Source organism: Zeugodacus cucurbitae, chromosome 5 (genome assembly GCF_028554725.1).
Source record: "Zeugodacus cucurbitae isolate PBARC_wt_2022May chromosome 5, idZeuCucr1.2, whole genome shotgun sequence".
Lineage (NCBI taxonomy): Eukaryota > Metazoa > Arthropoda > Insecta > Diptera > Tephritidae > Zeugodacus > Zeugodacus cucurbitae.
Genome location: NC_071670.1, coordinates 60,795,001 through 60,809,943, shown reverse-complemented (window position 1 = coordinate 60,809,943; position 14,943 = coordinate 60,795,001). Strand labels below are relative to the sequence as shown.

General features: G+C 35.0%; 1 protein-coding gene across 1 annotated transcript in view; it reads right to left on the bottom strand.

Moving 5' to 3' along the window:
- LOC105208943 (mannosyl-oligosaccharide alpha-1,2-mannosidase IA) overlaps positions 1–14,943 on the bottom strand; it is a 170,265-nt gene that overhangs the window by 73,766 nt on the left and 81,556 nt on the right. The window lies entirely within an intron of this gene.

Sequence of the window (14,943 nt, the reverse complement as noted above, 5' to 3'; positions counted from 1 at the left end):
GTCGCTCTCCACCTGGTCCCTCCAACGGAGTGGAGGCCTTCCCCTTCCTCGGCTTCCTCCGGCGGGTACTGCATCGAACACTTTCAGGGCTGGAGTGTTTTCGTCCATTCGTACAACATGACCTAGCCAGCGTAGCCGCTGTCTTTTTATTCGCTGAACTATGTCAATGTCGTCGTATAACTCGTACAGTTCATCGTTATATCGTCTGCGGTATTCGCCGTTGCCAATGTTCTGAGCACCATAAATCTTGCGCAAAATTTTCCTCTCGAAAACTCCTAGTGTCGTCTCATCTGATGTTGACATCGTCCAAGCTTCTGCACCGTAAAGTAGGACGGGAATGATAAGCGACTTGTAGAGCTTGATTTTGGTTCGTCGAGAGAGGACTTTACTGTTCAATTGCCTACTCAGTCCAAAGTAGCACCTGTTGGCAAGAGTTATTCTGCGTTGGATTTCGAGGCTGACATTGTTCGTGTTGTTGATGCTGGTTCCCAGGTATACGAAAATTTAGTACCTTTATTTTAGTTTTACAGTTTTGTTGGTCGGGGAATCTATTTTCGACGTATTTGTTTAACTAAATTAGGTGGCGCTGTGAAAACGTAAACATTCTTTTTATCATTTGATTTGGTTTAAAACTGAATTGAATGTTTGTTATTGAAGATTTTTAGGGAAAGGGTAAACCTTCTTGAAATTATTGTTCAATACGAAGACAAGATTGATACGAATTTTAAAGTTAAGACTTGGTACAAAACCTTAAAAAATATTCCAAAAATTTCGAAAAAGATATTGACAATATCTTAAGTTTTCCTAGAAGGCCTCTTTGTATGATTATTTTTTTTGTAATGCGTGATTGTGTGGCGATATTTCTTGTCTATGCATGCTATAGTTTCTATTCTATAAATTCAAATATTATAATAAGGTAATCTTTAAGCAGCGTATACAATACGCCTTAATATTCAGAATCGTGTAAAAGATAAGGACTACGACATGCCACCAATAGCATAAAGGTACAAGGCAATTACGGGTACTTAAATGCATGCATGTTACTTGCAACAACATGAGGCATGTAGAACATGGATAAATTTAAATACAGATGGCATGTGAGTTGAAGACGTAAGCAGAGCAAAGAGCCGGGCACTTAAGGAAAGAGGCTAAAGCAAAACGACATGACGCACATTTGTATCTTACTACAGAAATATTTGCACATACATAGATACGTATGTCCATGCGTAATGACAAATTGCGACAGGATGTGCGTGTAAAGAACACTCTTGCTACGCAAAAATTGTCAAAGAAGGCATGAAAATATAAATAACAAGCGTTGAAGAAAGGCAACTCATACTTGTATTAAAGAGATGCTGCAGCTTATGTTTTGTGCCGATTTGCCTATGAGAACTTACTACGAGAGCAATGCATTCAAATTGAAACGCTTTACACTTTCCGTCTTTCTGTTTGCGTTTTTTTGACTTGGATGCAGCATGATTTATGGCGTCAAAGCAAATATAGAACACATGCATTTTTTGTTGCTAGTATAGTTCTAGGTAAGCCATTGCAATTAAATTTTGAATCGAAATGAAAGAGCAAAGACAGAACGAGAAAGATAACTAATTACTCATATGATTTATGAGCAACTTTGAGCGATTAATTTCGGCTCAAAGAGATGCTTTAATATTCACCACACCGAGTGAGCGATAATGGCAAGAATTCGAGAAGTTTGATCATTTTTTGGCTTGTGGTTAGAAATATAAATTGTTTGCTAATTAAGCGCATGACAAGCTTAATGTTGAGTTCAAATATTGGTCGAGGTAAATGATCAGTTCTCCCATGGTGGCTTATATGGCAACATATCCCCCGCAACTCACCACAATATGGAAAATAATTGTGGTCAATATTAATTTATACCACGAAGTATAATTCAATGGAAATAGGGAGAATGTTCACTGACCGCTGGAGTTGCCAACATTTTTTTAATCGCAATATTTTTTATTATATAAATTTATCAAAAATATTAATTATAAAAGTATAATTTCTTTGGTTGAAGTAGTTCCAAATTAAGAGACCATATGCATTATTCAGTAGGGTTGCCAAGAATAAACGATTACTAGACATTAATTTGATTCTTTAAACGATATTGAAATTATAAAAGTAATCTCCTAAATATTAATTTTAATTAAGGTATGTATCAAAAGTATTACTTTGAACAGAGTTGCCAACAGTTCATTATAAAAACAAATTGTACGGTGAATCAAATTAACTGTGATGAAGGCATATATGGGTATGTGAAAGGTATGCACATAATTCTAGATAAAATTTAGAATAGGGTTGCCAACAAACTTTTAATACAAATAGTAAATTTAAAAAAAAAATTAAAAATTTATTAAGATATTATAAGAGATTATTAAAAAAATTAATGGAAGAGGAAACATAAAACTATGAATATTAGAATTATAATTTAAAAAGTGGTTGCCACTTATACTTCATTCCCTCAAATTTGACTTTTAAAAGTGCATAAAGAAAAAACAATGGCTTAAGGCAGCCTTACAGGCTTCAAAAAATCTATTATTTTGTCTTGTTTTAAATCTCTTCCAAAACTATCCAAGAATATGTCTTTAAAATTCCAAAGGCCAATTCGACATATTTTCGTAGCTAGAGCAGTTTTAGTGGCCGAGCGTCGAGTAGGTGCGAATGCTCAGGCAGACCTTTAAAACGCGTTTTCTCGAGTTTTCATTTTTACAAGTGTTAGAAAACGGTGCCGGCGATAGCAAAAAGAATATATGCCCGATCGAAAAAGAACCAAAGTAATCTAGCTTCAGTATTAAATCTTCTATTTGAACTAAAAAAGTTGGACAAAAGTATTATTTAAACTACTTGTTTCGCCACTTAAAGTCAATTTTTTTCTTAAAAAAGTGAATTTCTTTTTCAAACTTCGAAAAAATTTGGAATTTTATAACTTCTTCTGTATTTTTTTAATTCATAAAGAAAAGAAACTTATAAAAATTAAAAAAAAAACTTGGTTCGACTGTTTCAGATGCATCGCACGACCTCCATCGCCGGCACCGATTTACAAGTGCAGACTCCAGCCGCTCCAGAAAAATACTCACAACTTTGAAAAAATTTCAATATTTTTTAATAATAAATATTGTTTTGTAAGCCTTAAATATAGTACAATATCGTCTTAAAATTCCGTTTACCGCAATCATTTCCTTCCCTTTCAAAAAAAATTGCAAAAAAAAAAAACGTTTTTTTCGGCTTCTAAAGCAGACTACTGCCTTAAGAGACTTGCGTGCCATTAAAACTAATATAAATTGAAAACTTATGATATTTCAAACAAACTGATTGAAAAAACTCAAAATATTTCAATTTGTATGGCAACACTCTTTAGTAAACTATATCAATATCCGCTAAACTGTACATACATTATTACACAACCAGTAAGTGACAATTCGGCTAATATTATGGAGGCATAATATACACGACACGGTTGCATGAACCACACTTTTAAGCCGCTTGATCCCATCGTTTTTCAAGCACACACAGTCATATGCATGACTAAGCGTGTTAGGGGTACATAGCTACATATCTAGGTATAACTATGCCTACTCGCATGATGTCGGTGAGTATGCGCGTGTATTTGCTGTCGATTGCGCTTTTCAGTATGCAAAAACACGGGCATGTTTCACTGAAATTGCATAATTTTGCATATTAGATGGGCAAAAAACGACAGCCGCCTGCTGCAATTTATCAAATGACAAGCATAAAAACGTCAAACTGCATTGAAAATGTGATTTTCCAAGCATTTTTTCTCTGCCTTTTTCCAGAACAAAATATGCTGGCGTGGATGAAATGCAAAATGGCGTTATTTTATTTAGCCAGCGAAAAAGTAGTGTATAAATCTGATTTGCTGCGACACATGCGGCGCAAATACATAAATTCACACAAAAAATATTTTAATAAAAATTTTCGTGAAAGGCACAGCGAAAAAAATCTTAAATTCAGTAGAAATAAGTGCCGATAAAGCGCATAAAATACAACAAAAAGGTTACACAAATATACCTCAAATTTACTGTTACAGGCTGTTGTAAGCAAAAGCAACAAAAAAAAAGAACCGTTAAAGGTAAATAAAACGCAAAGTTTATTTGCAAAAAATATTCACACATTGTAGGCAGTGAGTCGTGTTGCCCCAAGCGATTCCGTGCCGCCCACACAGCAGTGGCAGCGACAGACAGCGGCTCAGCGGAAATAACAGCCAGGAAGGAAAACAACCGTAACATCCGGCAGGCAGCTCAAATAACTGTGAGTATATGCAGAGCAATATGAGCGTGAAAGGATAAGTATTTACATACATAACGGTAGATACTGTAGTCTACATATATTTACATAGTAGCCATCCAAGCAGTGTTGAAAAAACGCAAATCACATAAACGCGAAAACTGCGGATAGTTAAGGTGGCGCAAAAAACCACGAAAACTGTGGTGGCAAAAAGCGGTCGCATGCAACAGCAGCATATCAGTGCAGTTATGCGCGAAAAATGTACATTTGCCGCACTTTGTGTGCATTGAAAATGTTTTTCGATTGCGTTCAAAAAGACATTTCACCCTAAATGTAAATATAAATGGATTTGAAAAAAATTGTTCGGCATAAAAAACCATATGCAGAGCAGCGTTTAAGCCATTGCGTTAAAACCTCTTTGATATTGAGTTCATATTTAGCGGTATTAACGATGATTAACGAGGTCGCTTTTTGTAGAAAAATTTTTTTTTATAAATGAATTTCAGTGAACGAGTTTGGAAAGTGGAAAAAAATTATACATTCATTGCCATTTCTTAAGAAAAACTGAACTAAATTCAACAATCAGCCCAAATGTAGGCAACAAAAAAATCACTGCCTACATTTAGGCTGATATTCAATGAGTGTTTCCATTTTATTGAGTTAAATTTCGTTTAAAGCAGTTTTTTTTAATATTTTCTTCATTAAAATTAAGATCCAAAGATTTTATGGAATACTAGTATGAGACAAATTATGTACACTCATCTATAATTTATAAGATTTGAGTAGACTTAGATCTAAGACAAATAATATTCATGTCAACGGAGCATGAATTTATAATTTTTAAATTATACCTTTTCAAACTAAAACTGCTAATGACCACTGGTAGCTCAAAGACACATTTTAAATCACCTCTATGACATCTTGAAAAGTACTTCAATTAAAAGGATTAAAATCAAAATCTGATGGAATTACCACAAGGTTTATGAATCGATAGTCAACTTAAATCTCACTTTTCAATTTTTGGGACAACATACGGTTTATAAGTTTAATCTAATTTCGATAGGAAATTTAGAAATATAAAAGTTCTAGTATTTACCCAACCTGTAGTTCTCAGTACCTCTCTAAAAAAATATTTCTCAGTAACAAACAAACCGAATCAACTGAACGCCTACACTTTGTATATATTTAATTATATTCCAATTACTACCCGATTTTAACTTAATTAGCCCGTAAACAAAGCATCTTGTTGTTGAAATGTGCAACCTCTTGGCGTCAAAGAAAAAATAATTCTGCTAATTCATTTCTTCACCTATATAAATAGCCCTTCACGTGAGAAGCTGCTGCTTGACACTTCCGCGCCGTGCTTTGGTCGACCTGAATTTCACTCGCTCGAAAAGACGAAAGCACAACAGAAGAGCGCTACAAAGCAAAGCAAAATTACGCCTGCATAAAATTCAGCAAGTCAAAAAGTTTCCTGTCGTAGGCTGGAAAGTTTCTAAGCTGCACATATTAACAAAACAAAGGGTAAAGACACAGAGCATGGCATAAACTAGTCAAGAAAATGTGTGCACAATACAAATAAGAGAATGAAAGAGGGGAAAGGAAAAATAAAGAAAAATTCCGAAAATTGCTTCAGGGTATATAATCGTAAACATTTGTACGATAGAATTTGTAGAAAAATAATAAAGGAAAACTAGCTGCAACATGCTAGGATACAGAATGAAGCTGGAAGCTGAACAAGTAGTATCTTTTAGAATTTACACAGAAAAGACAACAAAATATAAATTTTAGTGCCTTAGAGACATGGAATATGTATTCAATCGTATGTATAATGTTAAGGTCTATGATACGTCTTGACTATTAGAAAGAGTATTACTAATATTCTGAGGTTTCCTAAAACAAGAATGTACCCTCCGGAATGTGCTTTGAAATCGTCGAAAAAACACAAGCTCGACTGAGCGTAAGACTTAGACCCATGTAGAAAGCCTGACAATGATTTATTTTTACCTTTCTAGCGAATAAGGATAGGAGTACATAAACGAAATCTCACAAATCCTGCAAAAACTACTAAAACCCTTAAAAAAAACCTCTTAAAATTTGAAATTCCTCGAGCTTGTCTCAAAATTAGTCTTAAATTTGATTCTCTTAGTAGCTACTATGACTTAGATTTTAAATCGACAATAGTTGCTTAACTACGGCTTCTGATTAAATATCAAAATATTCGACTCTCCAACCATTGGTTAAGTCAGAAGAACTTGTGATTCTTTGAACTATATAGTACCCAGCCTAATTATAGAACTCATCCTTCAATCGTTTTCCTCGAAATATTTCATAACAAAAGTTTTCGCAATACATAGTATTTATTATATAAACCAACGGAGAATTATAGACAAAAACAGGCTAATGAATGAAATCAAAGCTCAAGATGTGAGAGACATTTTTATATTATTTTTTTCGGAAACAAATTTATTTTTTTCAAACTAAATTTAGATTAGAATATTCCAAATCTGACTGTGGTTCGGTTATTTTCATCATTACAGCCAAAGAAACTGAACACATCTACAAAGAGACACAAAAAGGAGCAGACACTCGCTAGCAAAGTTTACGTGAAACTGAAGAAGAAACAAAGCAGCAACAACAAAAAAGGCAGACGCCGAGAGCAATGAATGGTGAAGCAAGTCAAGGTGAGGCAAGTGCGTAAGCAAGTCTTTGCGGAGGTAGTTACTTATGTTTTGTCGGTGGTGCATGCTGTACTACTTATTTATTTCTACGCCAGACTTACAAAGCTTAACAAGGCTTAAAGTTGTATTGTAATATAAAGTTGTAGCAAAGAAAATTATACTAAGAAATTGCTGTTGAAACTACTTTCTTTGATTTGAGTTACTAAGTGGCAACTACTTGCCACAGAAACAAATAATACGAATATATAGAGGGCTTACTCAGCAGTTATAATGGCAAAAGTCAAGTGGAAAAAGTGCAGCACTTATGAAGAAAGTAATTTTCTACGAGATTGTCACGGAAGTCGCAAGTCATAAGTGAGCGCGCGACAAATGACCAAGTCAAACAAGAACTTGTCACTGGCACTGAAAGGGTGGTCACATCACTTGAGCGAAAAGAAATCAGCAACGCCAGCAGTTGAGGCTGTGTGACTGCTGTTGACGAACATTTTATTTGCTAACGCTCGTTTTATACATAAAACACGCTATATTAACTTGCTACACACAGCTGCCGGACAAGTAAATCCCAACTAACAGTAGTAATAGAATATTGAATGTTCCCAGAGATTGGCCAACTGGTGTCCTTATTGGCAGTCCACTCATAGTTCTCTGCGTATGTACGCCTACTTAAGTTTCCTTGGCGATTTCTTATTTATATTGAACTTGAAACAGAACAGGCAGCTGCTGATAATAACACGTATACATCATAACTGCGCTGAGCAGCTCAACCGCATTCTTAGAAATGTAATACTCTCGGAAAAGGCTTACTTACTGCTGCTGCCAATAAACTTCAGCAATGTGATGAGCTGCCGCTGACTGAAGGTAGCCAGGCAACTATCGAACAACTACATTTGTAAAGATATGAATTTCTTCAGATATTGTAGACTCAAGTTGCCATATGCGCAATATTTCATGTTCTGCTATGCAACTTCTGATTTGTGGCATGCCACAAGCAAGTATAGTTAGTAGTTTAGCTAATAAGTGGATAACAACACGTACTCATAGAGGGTGGATGCTATTTGCTCACAAAAGTATGCTTCAATCAATAACAGGTGTACGAAAAAGGACTCAAAGCACAACTCAATCTTCATGTATATGTATCGTAGAATTTGAGGTTGTAAAATATAGCAACTGCGCAAATTAAGATTCAACCAAAGCAAATTGATTTTATCTAAATCTACTTAGTAAAAATTTGAGTGTGCTAAAGTGTCAATGAACCCTTTTTAGTGTTCTTCAAAGTTAATGTAAACCAAGCTGTTAGGGTGTCATTGACATTTAAAGATTAAATGGAGAATCTGGTAAGGTTCAATGGGCTAAAAAGTGATTTGATATTCGTTGGGATAATGCTTTGAAGTAATATTTATTTTGAGCTAAACGCAGCTACGCACAGACAAGAATACATTTTAATCCTGCATTTAAAGTTCATTGCACCCTAAATGTAGGCAAAGTTTTGTCTTCGGCAACTATAATGTAAAATGTTGCCTACAATTAGGCGAATATGACTATTTTAAACAAGTCATATACTTTAAAAATATTTATAGATACCATATATGTAATTATCAATGAAAATAATAATTTCAATAGACTTAAGGGTTTCTTTTCATGGAATTAACTAGCTTAACAGTACTGTATATCGGATATGGATATATATGATACTAGTACTTAAGTTCCTAGACAATTGCTGTAGTTTTCTCAAGGATCATTACCAAATTAATAATAATAGTAGGATTGAGAAGATATTAAATATGAATAAAGAGCTTGGTTCCGACCAGTAATAAAGTTTGAAAGAAAACCCCCAAACCCTTTCTTGTATTACTCATTTTATTGAGATCACGACATCGGCCTTTAACTTCAAAAGTAACGTTTTAAAGAAAATAAAAAAAAAACATTAAGGGGAAACGGCAGGGATTTGAAAAACTATGGCTAGCTTTGGATCATAACCAAGTCTATTTACTACATATCTATTCAATTATAAGCATAGACGCTTCGTGAGAAAATTCATGTTCCTAAAGTATTCCATTATAATTACGGCTATTTAGTGAATAGATTAACTTACTTTGACATAAAAATTGCATTAGAAAATTGACTTTCTCACTTCAACATAAATCTCAATCCACAATATATAGTTATATAACCAAATATTAATTCACTTAGCAGTAATATAACCCTGCATTTGTATGAGTACCCAAAATATACTATAGATTTTAGAAAATTTTCTGCTAACTAAGACTAATACCCATTTGATTTCCGCTGATATTTCCATTACTCACACGCTAATCTCTACTGAAATTGCAACAGAAGTGACTCACACGCCTACACACCATTCGAACAAATATCAATACTCATATGTAGATTATGAGCGGGTTTACCAGAATCGGCGACTGTGGGAATACCGGTTCTTGACTACAAGCTTCAAACGGCAGTGAGTACTCATACCACACATTGATGGTTTCACTCGGCAAACCGCATTAAACTCTGTGCCACACTGTGAAGCAAAGCAAAAGCAGGAGTTGAGGCGCTTGCAAATACAAATGGGTGGATGGTGTGGTTTCAGATGCTGGGAAGCCAAGCGACCGCAAACCAAACAACAACATTCATCACCAACACTTATGAAATAGCAAATCAAAACAAACAAATAAACGAATAAGGTGGAAAGCAAATAGTAGATGGAGAAAAACATATCCAACATATGAGAGAAGACCAGGTGGAGAGAAGCAAGAACGGAGAAGAGAGACGTGCCGTTGAATGTTGGTGTATAAGATTGTTATGATGATGGTCATGATGATGATGACAATTGCCGGCACACGGATGCTGCATATCAAAAGTGACCAAGTGGGGCTGTTGAGGCTACTGCCAAGCTCTCAGTGGAAACTCAGGTGATGCTGGAAAAAAATGCAGACAATATAAATGTGTGAAGAAGCGCAAACTCGTGATGGCAAGCAATTTTTACAACACAAGTGTTGGTTTAAATATATATGTATATGTGTGAGTGTGTGTACTTTTAATATCCTGACACCTCAAGGCCGTTTGCTATGAAAAGCAACTTGAACTTTTACTACGGATTCTACTGACGACGACGACGACGAGAAGACATGTTAACGCGTCGACGAGCCGCATAGTACTCATAACTGTAAACACATACTATAATTACTAGCGAAGCTCTTCGGAAAGGTAAACGAAAAGAACTGTAAGGTAAATATAAGGTAAAAAGATAATATTGGAAAGAATATAGCTTGATAATTTTTTATATCATATAAAACACTTCTGCCACGAGAAAAAGCTCTCTCTACTATCTTGAAATTTTCTTTTAAGAAATTTGTATATTTACAAATTTTAAAATGAACAACATTTCCTACAGGGTTTTAGCGAGTTTATATGCGTCGTTTCGTTTTTTGCGGTTACGGCTAGTTGGCGACAATTCTTTCCTGCTTCCGAAGCGCCAATTATCTTTTCGTGTATTCAGTGTTTACATTTATTTTTGGTGTTGTTGCCTTTGTAGTGGTATATAGTAAACGCAAACTGATGAAAAACAAATAGTGTGTGAGAACATGCAACAGTTGAAGCACGGGAATATTTGGAATAACAAATACATATAATACAAGTATCTATACTACAAGCTTCTTATATATGTACAAAGGCAAAGTAGAGGAAAAATGATATAGAAAATCAACTTAAATCGCACGCGGTCACAAGGATTGCTCCTTAGGTTAGTATAGGCAAGGTTCCGACTCATTAAGAGAAACCCTTAGGGTATGTGCATAGTAGAGCGTAAAACAGTAATGAAGCTTACGAAGAAAGAAGGAAGCGCTAAATTACTAAAGGCTTCACTATGGTGGTAGCTTAATAATGCTGGGCTATTTAACACTTTTTTATTGATTTTATGAGTTTTAGATTCCAAACTGATTGGATATGGCTACATGGTCTGTCTTCAAATGATTGTTTGACAAAATTGAACAGAAGCAGGCTTATTCGAGTATCAGCTTCGAATATTATAGCACCTATGCATATAGTGACGTGATACATTATACTAAGCTCAGACTACGAAATCCATATTCACCACATCGAAGTGTACCTCTGACCTGACCTGACCTAATTCATGGAAATGTCTTATTCGAGAAATAAGCTCTGTTGGACATAACTGAATTCCGATGGACGTCTGAAAGTTATAGACAATTCTTACGTCAACGTCTATGGTAAAGGCCGAAATCTCAAATTTTTGATGAATCATACTAGGGCCATACAATTATCTATCTAATTGGAGGTCTCAAATACTGATGTCATCGATGATATTTTTAATTTCCACATTTTTTTCTAAACATTTATTTCATTATCCTTAAAGCTGTTCTATTACAAAAACCACACATAAAAATATAATCTTATTATGCTATTCTTTAAACTTCTTTCTTCTTATCTGAGCCAATATTGATATAATTATAGATCCTACCACCACATATAAAAAATCAAAATATTAAAGTCTGAAGAATGAATTTTGAGAACAGCGATATGAGTTCAGAGAATTACAGGCTATTCAAAAAAATGAGAAACAAGTAAGGAAGGGCTAAGTTCGGGTGTAACCGAACACTTATACTCTCGCAATTTATTTCTTAAACTTTATTTATATTATATAATACACAATTTGACCCACATATTCATCATATATATTGTATAAAGTCCATTGAAAGTTGGAAACCTTAATATTAGGTTAGAAGCACCGAGGTCATCATGTTCGATATATGGGGCCTTAAAAACCTATGGTCCGATTTCGGCGATTTTTGGAATGGGGCAGCCACACTATAAACATAGTGTTTGTGCAAAGTTCTGCACCGATATCTTCACTAGTGCTTACTTTATATATTGTAAAGTTAACGATTCAGATCGCCTTCAAAGTTCTGGTATATAGGAAGTAGGCGTGGTTGTGAAGCGATTTGGCCAATTTTCACAACATATTATTGGAAGGTAAGGAAACTATTACAAACCAAGTTTCATGGAAATCGGTTGAGTAGTTCCTGAGATATGGTTTTTGACCCATAAGTGGGCGACGCCACGCCCATTTTCCATTTTGTAAAAAAATCTGAGTGCAGCTTCCATCTACCATTTTTATGTGAAATTTGGTGTTTCTGACGTTTTTCGTTAGTGAGTTCACCCACTTTTAGTAATTTTCAACCTAACCTCTGTATGGGAGGTGGGCGTGGTTATTATCCGATTTCTTTCATTTTTGGATTGTATTAAGAAGTGACTAAAAAAACGACTGCAGAAAATTTGGTTTATATAGCTCTATTGGTTTGCGCGATATGTACAATATTTATTTGGGGGCGGGGCCACGCCCACTTCCTCAAAAAAATTACATGCAAATATGCCCCTTCATAGTGCGATCCTCCATACCAAATTTTATTTCCATCGCTTAATTTTTGGCTTAGTTATGGCACTTTATGTGTTTTCGGTTTTCGTCATTTTGTGGGCGTGGCAGTGGCCCGATTTTGCTCATTTTCGAAAGCAACCTTCTTATTGTGCAAAGAAAGTGTGCCAAGTTTCATCAAGATATTTTAATTTTTACTCAAGTTCCAGCTTGCACAGACGGACGGACGGACAGACAGACACTCGCATTTGAACTCCACTCTTCACCCTGATTACTTTGGTATATATCACGCTATATCTAACTCGTTTAGTTTTGGCTGTTACAAGCAACCATTATGTGAACAAAACTATAATACTCTCTAGCAACTTTGTTGCGAATGTATAAAAAGTCTGAGGAATGAATTTTAAAATTTTGAGAATAAAGATCTGCGTTCCGAGAATCACGGATCATTCAAACAGGATATTGGAGAGGAGAAAAAGAGAAGAAAATAGTGAACTCATCAATGATTATATACATATATCAAATATAATAAATATTTACTTGTTGATTCTTTGGGATCGAGAACTGCAATACAGATTTAATATCTAAGCTTTTATTGTATCTACAAACCAATGTTCATAATCCGCAGATAAAGCTTTATGTGAGCTCTACCGGTAATTACCCAGCTCTTCAGAAGAAAGTTCAGATGACATACAACTGAGTACCCATACTTTAGAGAACCTGTATATATGCCATCAAATAATCTCAAATCGTTTGATACTTTGAATTTTGTACTTCGAAAATAACAAATAATTCGCAGAAAGATCAATTGTGGGGAAATATAAAATGTAGAGAAACAGAACATAATCACATTTTGGTGATTCTTGTATTTTACAATTTGTTGTTATAATGTCCATTTCAATAGGAACTATGAAGATATATAAGAATCAAAATCAGAAAAAATATAAATACTTAGTGTAGAACTTTAGAGAATAAGTAATAAAATTCATAGGCTTTCTACTTGAAAAACACATTCAAAACCTTTTAGTATTTTTTTAAACAATTTATTTTCATATAGAAATCAACCTAATTCATACTGCGAATATGCATATCCTTCAACCCCCACAGCACAGTAGACACTGCAAAGCACACATTAAAAGATGCTTCGACGCGTTACCGCAATTATGAATACCGTTATTACACACTAATTATATTTATCTCAACGAAGTGAGTGCTACACATCGTTATCCTTGAAAATGTACAGCATACTACGAAGAGAATGTCACAAATGAAACCACTTTTTATATACGAGTACACACAGCAAAATATTACTTTGAAAACAGCGACTCATTTTGATTTTTGGCAAAAATTTCACTACTTCTTTATACACCAGCTACAATGGCAAGGATATAACTTTTTTGTGTTGTCAGAGAAAAAGGTTTTCATCAAAAAATAATAATAATATTTGCTTAGCACCACACAGTAAAACCGCCCGTTAGACTTTGCGGTCAAAATAAAACTGAAAATTGTAATTTAATGCGAGCAACAAGAGTGAGCGCAGCGCAGCGGAACATTGTGGCATGTGGACTACGACATATGTAAGTGTAAGCTTGGGCCAATGCGCTGGGACAAACGGAACTGGAAATGACAAACACAAAATGTGGCTGCGTGCAGTGCAACGGCAAATGGAACGAGCTGGCGACAATAAATTGTGGCAAAAGTGCCGCCAAATGATGGAGCTGCTAGCGATGAAGTGGAAATGGAACAAAGTAAATATTGAAAATAAAATAAATAATATTAAAAAAAAATAAAAGAAAAAATAGACACATGTAGAACATATGACCGCAAAGAATGGCTTCAATTGAATTTGATTAGGCATGAATATCGGCGGCGAGCGAAGAGCCAAGAGACATTTGAGTAGCGGCGTTGACACACTAACTGTATGCTATATGTGCTTATTCATTTTCAAATACTCGCTGACACAAATAAATATCAATTATGGAGGCTAAAGCTCATGTTGTTCTTACGAGCAAAAATTCTAACCAACCAAAGACTCATTTAGTTTTATTTTATTTATTTTTCTTTCCATTTGGAAAGCCTCAACAGCTTCTTTTCGAATTTCGCTTGCACTTTTTGGAATCAAAACAAAATACCAATGACAACAATAATAATAAAAAATAGAAATAAAAACAAAGCCTCAACAGCTTTTGACAGTTGTCCCGCACAGAAAAGTCCCGCGCAAAAATGCCAGCGTCGTTTGAAAGCAAAAGAAAACAGAGAGCGTCTCGAACCTACCTCAAACGTGGGCTCTCTATTATGAAATATGCGCTCACCCACAACCGCTAGCCAGGCCTGCGTCTGCGCATGAGGAATTTCGAAAATTGTAATGTCAAAGTAGTTCACTGCAGCAATGCTTCAGGCGACACAGAAAAAGCTTTCGAACTTTTGCTTGGCTTTGAGTGCTACGCGAATATAACTCCCCTACAACCAACTGCCGAAGTAAATTTCAAAGTTTTTCTTTCTTTTTCTATTTGCTTGACAGCATTTGCATCTTATGAATAATTTAAAGAAATATACAATTGACGTGTGTGCGTGAAGAAAAAAGCACGCGAAGTAGCAGAGTTA